At 37.6% G+C, this 10,608-nt stretch overlaps 1 pseudogene; it reads right to left on the minus strand.

Moving 5' to 3' along the window:
• Window positions 1-1,126: 1,126 nt before the first annotated feature.
• LOC117919229 lies at window positions 1,127-10,248 on the minus strand (annotated as a pseudogene).
• Between the last annotated feature and the right edge of the window lie 360 nt (window positions 10,249-10,608).

Below are 10,608 nucleotides of genomic sequence, written 5' to 3' on the forward strand. Positions count from 1 at the left end.
GAGCTGCACCCCTTGGAGTTGTCAAAAATAGAGAAGAATAGTATGCAGAGAGAAGAACTTAAGCTTCTTTCGAAATTTCTTTAAGGTTATAAAGAGACTAAAAGAGAATAAATGGAGGAAGGTGAGTGTGTACTGAATTGCAAGGGTACTTTAGTCTTTGTATTAGGGGTATTTTGGTCCTTAAAAAGAGCATAGTTGAGACGGGTGGGCGTTTAAGTTGGGGCATTTATAAATTCTCTATTTTTTTTTTTTTTTCATATTTTGCTCCTCTCAATTAGTACTTTTCTCTTCTCGAAGCACATATTTCCCATACCCAATTGAGATACTTTTCTCTTCTCAAGTATTTGCAATATTCAAATACAAACCCTTCCACTTTGTGCTTCTTATGCTACTTATGTTTTCCACTACTCGCATTCTTCTTGTATCATTAGTTTTCGATCCATTGTCTAGCCAAGAACAATATTGTTGTCAACTACCATTCTAAATCACCTTCAAAAAGAAAATTTATATTATTAATATTTAAATATATAAACATATTAAATGCTTAAAACATTAACAAAACAAACATAGCATTTACATATGACTAATCAATCATTGCAGTTGATATATTTAAATTTGAGATTGAAAAAACAAAAATAACAATTAAGTATCATTTAAGGATGCTTGGGCCGAATTTTAGTTTATAAATCCAATTTCAAGTCCATTAATCATCATATCACTCCATTATATGCCAATTAGGTAACCTAATTATTCCCCAATTACCATAACTATATTTATTTAAACTATCCCAAGATAAATTTTCTACAATCTTGAGTCTTCACAAGAAAATATGTAAAGTCTTAATACAAGGTGAATGAAACAAAATTAACCAAAAATTTGACTCATGACTATCATAATTTTTAACTAGATTTATTTGCATATTAAAAAATAATGAAGACCCTTCTTTTATCTCAAACATATAGTTTTTTAATAAAATATTTTTAATATCAAATTATTTTTATTTGACAAACGAGTCCTCATATTTCAATTTTGGAATATCACATGATGCAGTAGAGAGCCTTCTCAATCTTTGAGATCACATGTTCTTCCTGATAGTTTTGGAGGATATTTATATAGAAAATTAATTTTTAAATTTTAGGTTCCACTTTCTTAGAAAATTTTCCTCCTAGGCGCTATGGAGAACTTCAAATTTTCCCAGAATCTAAATAAACCCCAGAAATTGGTTCTTAATAATATGGCTTCTCTTGTCCAAATTTTTGGCTAATGATGATAACTGACCATTTATATCCATAATTTTCCCAGCAAGTAAGAGAAAATCAATGTCCATGGGCAGGGTTGCAAAGTTGACAAAAATAGAAAATATGATACATTTTCATAGATCAAAGGATACATATTGAAAATTTTAAGGATCTTTATTGTGATAGAAAATCACTAGGCAAATTCAGTGTCAAAGTTACCAAACAGCTAGTTTGGCAACAAACTCATCAATGCATTTATCTGAACTTCCACCTTCATCAACTGCTTCCCTGGCCAAATTCTTCCATTTCATGGCATTGTTTTAAATCTCTTTTAATTCTTCACTTCCCATCACTTTCCCTATGCAATCCTCCAGGACTTCTCTTCTCACAATCTCCTTATCGTCCGCTCGAGCCCTTAATCCTATCCCCCAAACATCTTCAACAAATTTGGCGTTGGTGGGTTGATCAGTCCATAGAGGGGCAACCACCATTGGAACTCCCAGGCTGAGCGTCTCCAGAGTGGAGTTCCAACCGCCATTAGTGAGGAAGCATCCTATCGCCCTCTGTGCTAAAACCTCCAGCTGGGAACACCATGACACTGATGAGAATTTAAATTGCATAGGATCACATGTTGACATTTAAGCATGCATTGAACGGCAAAACGGAAACGTTCACCTTGGTTAATTCCGTGAAAGGCCATTTCTTCCTCTTTTCTGGTGTTCTTGAAGCTCCTCCAGTGCTTGATGGTGCGAGAATTACGGGTTAATGAGCTCTTCCCTTCTACACCTGGATTCAGTCCAAAACGAGAGTGCGTGCTCTCTTTCAGCCCAAAGGAGGAAGGAGCAGTGAGCCCCTGCTTGCAAGAAGCACTCTTCCTTTTCTTTTATATATATATATAAATATAAATAAATATATTCATATATATATCACACACATTATTTGGACCATCACTTGACTTAATGGGCCAGTCAAGTGAATTAGGGTGAGCCCATAAAAAATCAAGCAACAATATGTGTCCAGTCCCATTATGGACCACAATGCAAAAATAAATAACACTGATTTATGACATTATTAAATTGATTATGTAAGTCCACACATAAAAATTCCAACAATCTCCCACTTGGACTACATAATCAAACATTACAACATACACATAATCATAAATCAATGTCCCATAGAATCTCATCAGAAATAAATAATCAAAAGCAATCATATATGCTTCATTGCTTGATTCATAGGGAAATGTACAATAATAGCAATCCTTCCAACAATACCATAATATTATAATACCAAAAAATGGCTCCCACTAACTTAATACAACTTAGGCTTCCAACAACCCCATTTGAGATACATGTTCCTGAAACGCAATAATGGGTAAGCCTTTTGTTAATGGATCCGCCAACATACTTTTTGTGGACATGTGTTCAATATCAACAAGAGACTCTGCCACTTTCTCCTTAACAAAATAGAACTTTACATCAATATGTTTGGAGCGAGAAATACTCCTAGTGTTCTTGGAGAAAGCAACAGCTGTGGAATTATCACAAAATAATTTCAGCGGTCTAGAAATGGAGTCAACAACTCCCAAAGCTGAAATGAAATTCCGCATCCACATAGCATGACAACAAGCCTCATAACATGCCACATACTTTGCCTCCATAGTTGAGGATGCTGTAAGTGTCTGCTTGACACTTTTCCAAGATACAGCTCCTCCTGCCATCGTAAAAATATAGCCCGTAGTGGATTTCTTATCATCTATGCAGCCAGCAAAATCAGCATCACAAAACCCAACTACATCAAGTAAACTGGTGTGCTGATATGTCAACATTAAGTCCTTAGTTCCTTGCAAATACCTAAGGACCTTCTTAGCTGCTTTCCAATGTTGACTCCCAGGATTGCTCAAGTACCTTCCCAACATGCCCACAATAAAAGCAATATCAGGGCGTGTACATACTTGAGCATACATAAGGCTGCCCACCACAGATGAATAACGAATGGTCTTCATTTCCTTTCTTTCATCATCATTTTGAGGACACTGAGCCTTTGAAAATTTATCACCCTTCACAATTGGTGCTCTAGTAGATTTACAGTTGTGCATATTGAACCTCTTCAATATCTTTTCAATATAGGCTCTTTGAGACAATTTAAGCACTCCATTAGCCCTATCACGAATAATCTTTATGCCCAAGACATAAGAAGCCTCACCAAGATCCTTCATGTCAAAATGTGTTGACAACATGTGCTTTGTCTCAATCAACAAGTCAGGATCATTTGATGCGAGTAGTATATCATCAACATATAAAACAAGAAATATGTAACTACTCCCACTGACCCTCAAATATATGCATCTGTCAACTGTATTCTCATTAAAGCCATTTTGGGTGATAATACTATCAAACTTCAGATATCTGGAACCCCTTGATCCAATGCAATAACCAACAAAGAAACCACTGATGGTTTTAGGATCAAGTTTCTTTAACTATGGATTATATGGCCTAACCTCAGCCTTACATCCCCAAACATGGAAATGGTGAAGGCTAGGTTTCTTTCCTGACCATAGCTCATAAGGTGTCTTAGACACAGACTTACTGGGCACTTGATTCAAAATATATGCCGCAGTCCTTAAGGCTTCACCCCACAAAAATTCTGGTAAGGAGGAATTAGACAACATGCACCTTACCATATCCAACAATGTGCGATTCCTCCTTTCTGCAACCCCATTCTGTTGAGGAGTGCCAGACATTGTATATCTAGCATCAATGCCGCATTCCAACAGAAACTTAGCGAATGGTCCAGAATTCCGTCCAGTCTCATCATATCTCTCATAATACTCACCATCTCTAACCAATCTCTCTAATCTTTGCCTAGAAATATGACCTAGGCGTTTGTGCCACAATATGGAAGAACTCAAATTTACTTGGCTTATCAACTCTCAAAGCCCAGTCCAAAATGTGCATAGTCACATGCACATTGAAATACTCAAAACATTCCTCAAAATTATTCCAGTAAGAGGTTTGATGGCAGACAATTGCAGAGTAATACCAGGATTGCTAGTAACTGGAAAATAGCAAAATTAAGCAATATGCATGTTACTACAAAATCATGCATTTGCTAGTTTCCAGAATTTCTCAATTTAGTAACAGCTTGGAATTCTGAAAATTCCACGGCGGTAAGGACAACCAATTAAATATCACAACCAAGATGCACTAATTTTATTACCGAAAGGGTAAAGAAAATTAGTACGGTTCATAATATAAAATTAATTTCCTTCACCAATCCAAGCATCCTACCAAATATTATAATCATCGATAGGACAATCACAATACCCGTATGGACCTTGGTTATCACAATAATAAAACAATCAAAAGAGGGAGATAAAATATTTCAACAAAGACAATTTGACACATATAGGATCACGATAGGCAACCACACATATGTTCACAATTGTCATGAATAAAATTCAAAATATCTTAATTTTCACAATTTGACACACTTGGAATTGCGATAGGCAATCACACAAGTGTGCTTCATTGCCTCAATAAATTGAAATATTTAACAAAATTGACCTTGGACAACATTATTGGTACAAAATAAAAAATTATACCATAAAACCAATAATTATAACAATTGTCCCAATAAAGTCAATTTTAACAATTGCATAATAATTCTAACATATGCATAATAAATCCAAGAATACCAAGGCAACAAACAAAAAAAAAATTTTGGTTTTTTTTTTTTTTTTTTTTTTTTTTTTTTTTTTTTTTTTTTTTTTTTTTTTTTTTTTTATGACGTCATGATGACGTCATCACGTCACTATTCATCTCCTTCTCCAGCTGAACACGGGCTGGTGCAGGAGAAAAAAAATTTTTCTTTTTTCGGCCAAAATTTTGGGCATTTTCCAACAAAAATGCTTAGATTTCCATCCTCAAACATCAAACCTTCAATCTAATCCCAAAATTTGCACAAAAAACGCATAATAGGAAGAACCAAAGCAAGCCCTAATTCTCGAAATCCCACCAAATAAGCTCCAAAAATCAAATAAAATGATGGGTTTTGCTCCAAACATTATTCTCTACAAGTTTCCAACAACAATCGGGCTTGAAAACAGAGAATCAACATCAAACGAGAAATAAAATTCCAAAAAAATGGCTTCCACAACAGGAAACGGGAAACCCAAAAATTAACCCAAAATTGCAGCTCAAATGTCATCCATGCTTGCTCTGATACCAATTGATGAGAATTTAAATTGCATAGGATCACATGTTGACATTTAAGCATGCATTGAACGGCAAAACGGAAACGTTCACCTTGGTTAATTCCGTGAAAGGCCATTTCTTCCTCTTTTCTGGTGTTCTTGAAGCTCCTCCAGTGCTTGATGGTGCGAGAATTACGGGTTAATGAGCTCTTCCCTTCTACACCTGGATTCAGTCCAAAACGAGAGTGCGTGCTCTCTTTCAGCCCAAAGGAGGAAGGAGCAGTGAGCCCCTGCTTGCAAGAAGCACTCTTCCTTTTCTTTTATATATATATATAAATATAAATAAATATATTCATATATATATCACACACATTATTTGGACCATCACTTGACTTAATGGGCCAGTCAAGTGAATTAGGGTGAGCCCATAAAAAATCAAGCAACAATATGTGTCCAGTCCCATTATGGACCACAATGCAAAAATAAATAACACTGATTTATGACATTATTAAATTGATTATGTAAGTCCACACATAAAAATTCCAACAGACACCACCAGGCCCTTTTCCACTGTCTCTTCCTTGAAGTTTTGAGGCAGTTTGGCCTGTTGAGATTCCCCGACCACCATCAAGAAGTAGGCATTGCTCCTCCTCAAACCCCAAGCTACTTCCTCCATATGCTCGGGTTCTAGCTCCGCAAAGTTCCCATATGAGGCTATAGACCCTCCATTTTGTCCCTTTAGCGGTCTTTAAATTCACTTCCAGTGTTCCACAGTGTTCCTTTGATGGCCCATTAGTATTCGTGTAACTTACCTTTTATGAGCCACTTTAGAGACTTTGGTTGAGAGGTTTATCCGACCCCACATTATGACCTTGGTTGCCCTTCAAGTTTATATTAGGCTTCACTTAAGTGCACTTTGGGTTAGACTTAGTTAAGCCCACCTAGCCTCATCCTAAGTCCATTTAGGCATAGTTGGCCCATTAGACATTACCTTAAGCCCATCTAGGTTCACTCGACCCCACTTAGGCCCATTTAGACATTTCATTGGGTTTAACTTTTTATATAATCTTTTTATTATTATTGCAAGCATTTGATAATCATATTTATTTTGTTTATTTACTTATTCTTATTTTTTATTATTATTTTTTTTCATTTACTTATTTAATAAAAAATTATTTGAATGGTTTAGACTTTAAATATGCATGCGGCCCCAAATTGAATTATGGAATTATATAATTTAGTCTTTTTTTTTTCTTTTTCTTTCCTTTTAATCATTTTATATTTTATTATCAATCTCATAATTTTCATTAGTTTCTTCTCTTTTCTTTTACCTTTTTAATTTTATTTTATTTTATTTTATACTGTCTTGCATGAGGAGAAAAATTGCATGGAATTTTTTTTATTGGGGAGATTATGAGCAAGGCAAAGGCGTACATGCAACAAGGAGGATATGAGAAAGCCATCTGCAGGATATTTTCGTAAAACATTAGTTGGGCACTTATATCCATCTATCCATTTCTAGTGTGCGTCACAGCATCACGTGACTACCATGCTTTGGTTCCAGAGGGTACCACGCAGGCATTTATAGGATGAGCAGGGTGATGTCACAGGAAATCATCATTTTTTGGGTTCTGGAGTATTCTAGGAGATTGGGGAGGAGATGGAGGACAGGTGGCAACATTATCAGGGGATTCATGAGTTCTCAGATTCTCAATTTGGACATGTTTTTGCATTTGGAGAATCCAGAGCCTTAGCTATTGCAAATATGGTTCTTAGATTGAAGGAAATTCGTACAAATGTTGATTACATAATAGATCTTTTACATGCTTTTGGTTGGACAGTAGAATTGCTATGCAGGTTAGAGCATAAAGGCCCCCTTGGTATCTTTCTGTGGTTGGAGTGGCTCTTCACAAAGCATCTGTAACGACCCACTCCCAATCGTGTAGATATTGTCCGCTTTAGACCCAAAGGGGCCCTCACGACTTTAAAACGCGTTTACTTGGTTAAGAGGAGCATTTACATATATAGCGTCAGGAACTTGCTCCCTTATCCGATGTGGGACATCACAAACACCACCCCCCCCCCCTCCATGTAGACATAACGTCCTCGTTGTGTCTCATGGGATTGCGGGGCCAAACAGACAAACACCCCTTACGAAGCCAAACCCCCACACCGGGGTCGAGGATCGACTCTAATACCATTTATAACGACCCACACCCAACCATGTAGATATTGTCCGCTTTGGGCCTAAGAGGGTCCTCATGGCTTTAAAACGCGTCTACTTAGTTAAGAGGAACCTCTACATATATAGCGGCAGGAACATTCTCCCCTATCCGATGTGGGACATCACAGCATCTGCTAGCAGTGCAGCAATGGTTTCAGATTATGTCGGTTATCTTGAAAAGGGGCAAATCCCTCCCAAGCATATATCTCTTGTCAACTCTCAAATTTCTTTGAACATTGAAGGAAGCAAGTACACAATTGACATGGTAAGGGGAGGACCAGGAAGCTATAGACTCAGGATGAATGAGTCGGAGATAGAATCAGAGATACACACATTACGTGATGGTGGTTTATTGATGCAGTTGGATGGAAACAGTCATATTATCTATGCCGAGGAAGAAGCAGCTGGAACTCGCCTTCTCATTGGTGGAAGGACTTGCTTGCTTCAGAATGATCATGATCCATCTAAGTTAGTCGCAGAGACACCATGCAAGCTGCTACGGCACTTGTTGATGTTGACACACCGTATGCAGAGGTTGAGGTTATGAAGATGTGTATGCCACTTCTTTCGCCTGCCTCTGGAATTATTCAATTTAAGATGTCTGAAGGTCAAGCAATGCAGGCTGGTGAGCTTATAGCAAGACTTGATCTAGATGATCCTTCTGTTGTAAGGAAAGCAGAGCCTTTCCATGGGAGCTTTCCAATTTTAGGGCCTCCCATTGTTATTTCTGGGAAAATTCATCAGAGATGTGCGGCAAGCAGAAATGCAGCTCGGATGATCCTTACAGGCTACGACCACAATATTGATGAAGTGGTGCAAAACTTGTTGAGTTGTCTTGATAGTCCTGAACTCCTTTTCCTTCAGTGGCAAGAGTGCTTGGCTGTTTTGGCAACCCTCCTTTCCAAAGATCTCCGAAACGAATTGGAATCAAAATATAAGGAGTTAGAAGGGATATCGAGCTCCCAGAATGTTGAGTTCCCTGCCAAATTGTTGCGGGGTGTTCTCGATGCGCATCTATGCTCCTGTCCTGATAAAGAAAAATGAGTCCAAGAAAGGCTTGATGAGCCTTTGATATTGAGTCTTGTGAAGTCCTATGAAGGTGGAAGGTATGGTAGCCTTATTTTTTGGAAGAACCTCACTGATGTTTGAAAATAAAATAAAATAAGATAAGTGGCGACTCCGACTTTTCTAAAATTAATTTTTCACAAATAAAAGCGAGTCTCGCCGATTGAGTGGAGACGCACGTGAAAAATGCGAGTCCACAGAGGCGTAAACAACGGATCCAATAGGCTTGTTGTCCAGCCATTCCATGCAGGCACCAGTGACTGGCTTAAGAATGTTAAGGCCATAGTCTTTGTCATCTCCAAGCCGTTTATCTAAGTAAGCAGAAGGAAGGGTTGGGTCGATTGTCCTGAGCAGACAGATCTTCATCATCCAATCCACCACCTGGGAATTCAATGACAAACTTAGATTAACAAAAGAGTACCATACGCTTAATTTGACCCAAAAGATTAAGAATCCATTTGATAGTAATTTTATGAAGTATTTGTAACTTTTTTAGCACTTAAAATTTGTTATCAAAAGATTACTTTCAAATGCTAAAAAGATTGAAAAAGCTCCTTAGAATTAGTATCAAACAAGTTCTAAGTTATTAGCTATCAGGTCAACTCAATTAGGATTTATCCTTGGAAAATGGCACTTTGTAACCCTGATAAACATTTTATTTGACCCAAAAGAGAAACTATTAAGTGATGAATCAATCAATATCTCAACCTAAAAAGCTCCCACTCAAGTAGGACTTTTTCTTTCTAACATAGTGTTATGTCTTTTCTAACTGAAAGGTTAAGTTATTAGATAATAAGTCCTCGAGAATGTATATCGAGCCAACTTAGGGTAAAGTACCTTACCTTTTCCTCTAACTTGTAGAAGGTGTTGCAGAACACCCAGTCTACCTTCTCAATATTGGAGAACTGATTCACAACCAAGTCGAAGAAAGTCGGGTAGGAGCCGTGAAGATAAACAAAAGATGGCAGGTCGCAAGCTTGAAGAGGGAATAATCCAGGAACCACAACTTCAAGCTCTGAAAGAAGGAGCTTGAGCATACCCTGGTGGACATGGTAGTATATGTTGTTAACTGTACAAGACTGAGTGAAAAACACAGCCCCCACAAGCCCTAACTTCTTGGCAACATCAAGAGCCCAAGGCAAGAATGCATCATACACAACACAATCAACCGAACACCCAGAGCTTTTGAGCTTCTCAATGAGGTTGCCTAGGGTTTCTAAGCCAACCACCCGAAACTACTCCAAGGAGGCGCCCTCACTCTCCACTTGGGATAGTCGCCTTCATCATAGCCATCGGAGATTGTCTCGACTGCGATGGGACTAGAATCTCCGAAGAGGGACTTAGAGATGAAGCGTGTAGCAGCTAGTGTGACTTCGGCCCCCTTGTGCACCAAACGCTTGGAGAATTGGAGCATAGGGTTTATGTGGCCTTGGCTTGGATATGGGAGGAGTATGCAGTGAGTTTGGTGGGCTCTCTTTTCCTTCTCCATATTCCTTCAAATCTTCACACACTCTTGAGCTCTTGCTCTCTTCCTGTTTTCACTTATGAATGGAAAATCATCCCACCAACCATAGGGTTTTTTTTTCCCTAATAAAAGATTTGAATCTCATTTTCTACTTAGAAGAGTTAAAAATGCAAGATCAAAGATAAGCATACAATAGAATGAGATCCACACTAATTGAGTTATTATTAATTTTTATATATATAACTCCTCCATAAAATACAACATATAAATCTTTAGTATACTAATTTTATATTCCAAGTATGTAATTTAAAGTGTTCCTTCTCAATACGAACACTACCTTGTGACAACTTTTTTGACAAGAGATCTTCTTTGTTACACAAATATGGAGATGGCGAGTGGCTTGTGAGAGGGAGGGACTTGT

The sequence above is a fragment of the Vitis riparia genome, chromosome 7 (genome assembly GCF_004353265.1).
Source record: "Vitis riparia cultivar Riparia Gloire de Montpellier isolate 1030 chromosome 7, EGFV_Vit.rip_1.0, whole genome shotgun sequence".
Lineage (NCBI taxonomy): Eukaryota > Viridiplantae > Streptophyta > Magnoliopsida > Vitales > Vitaceae > Vitis > Vitis riparia.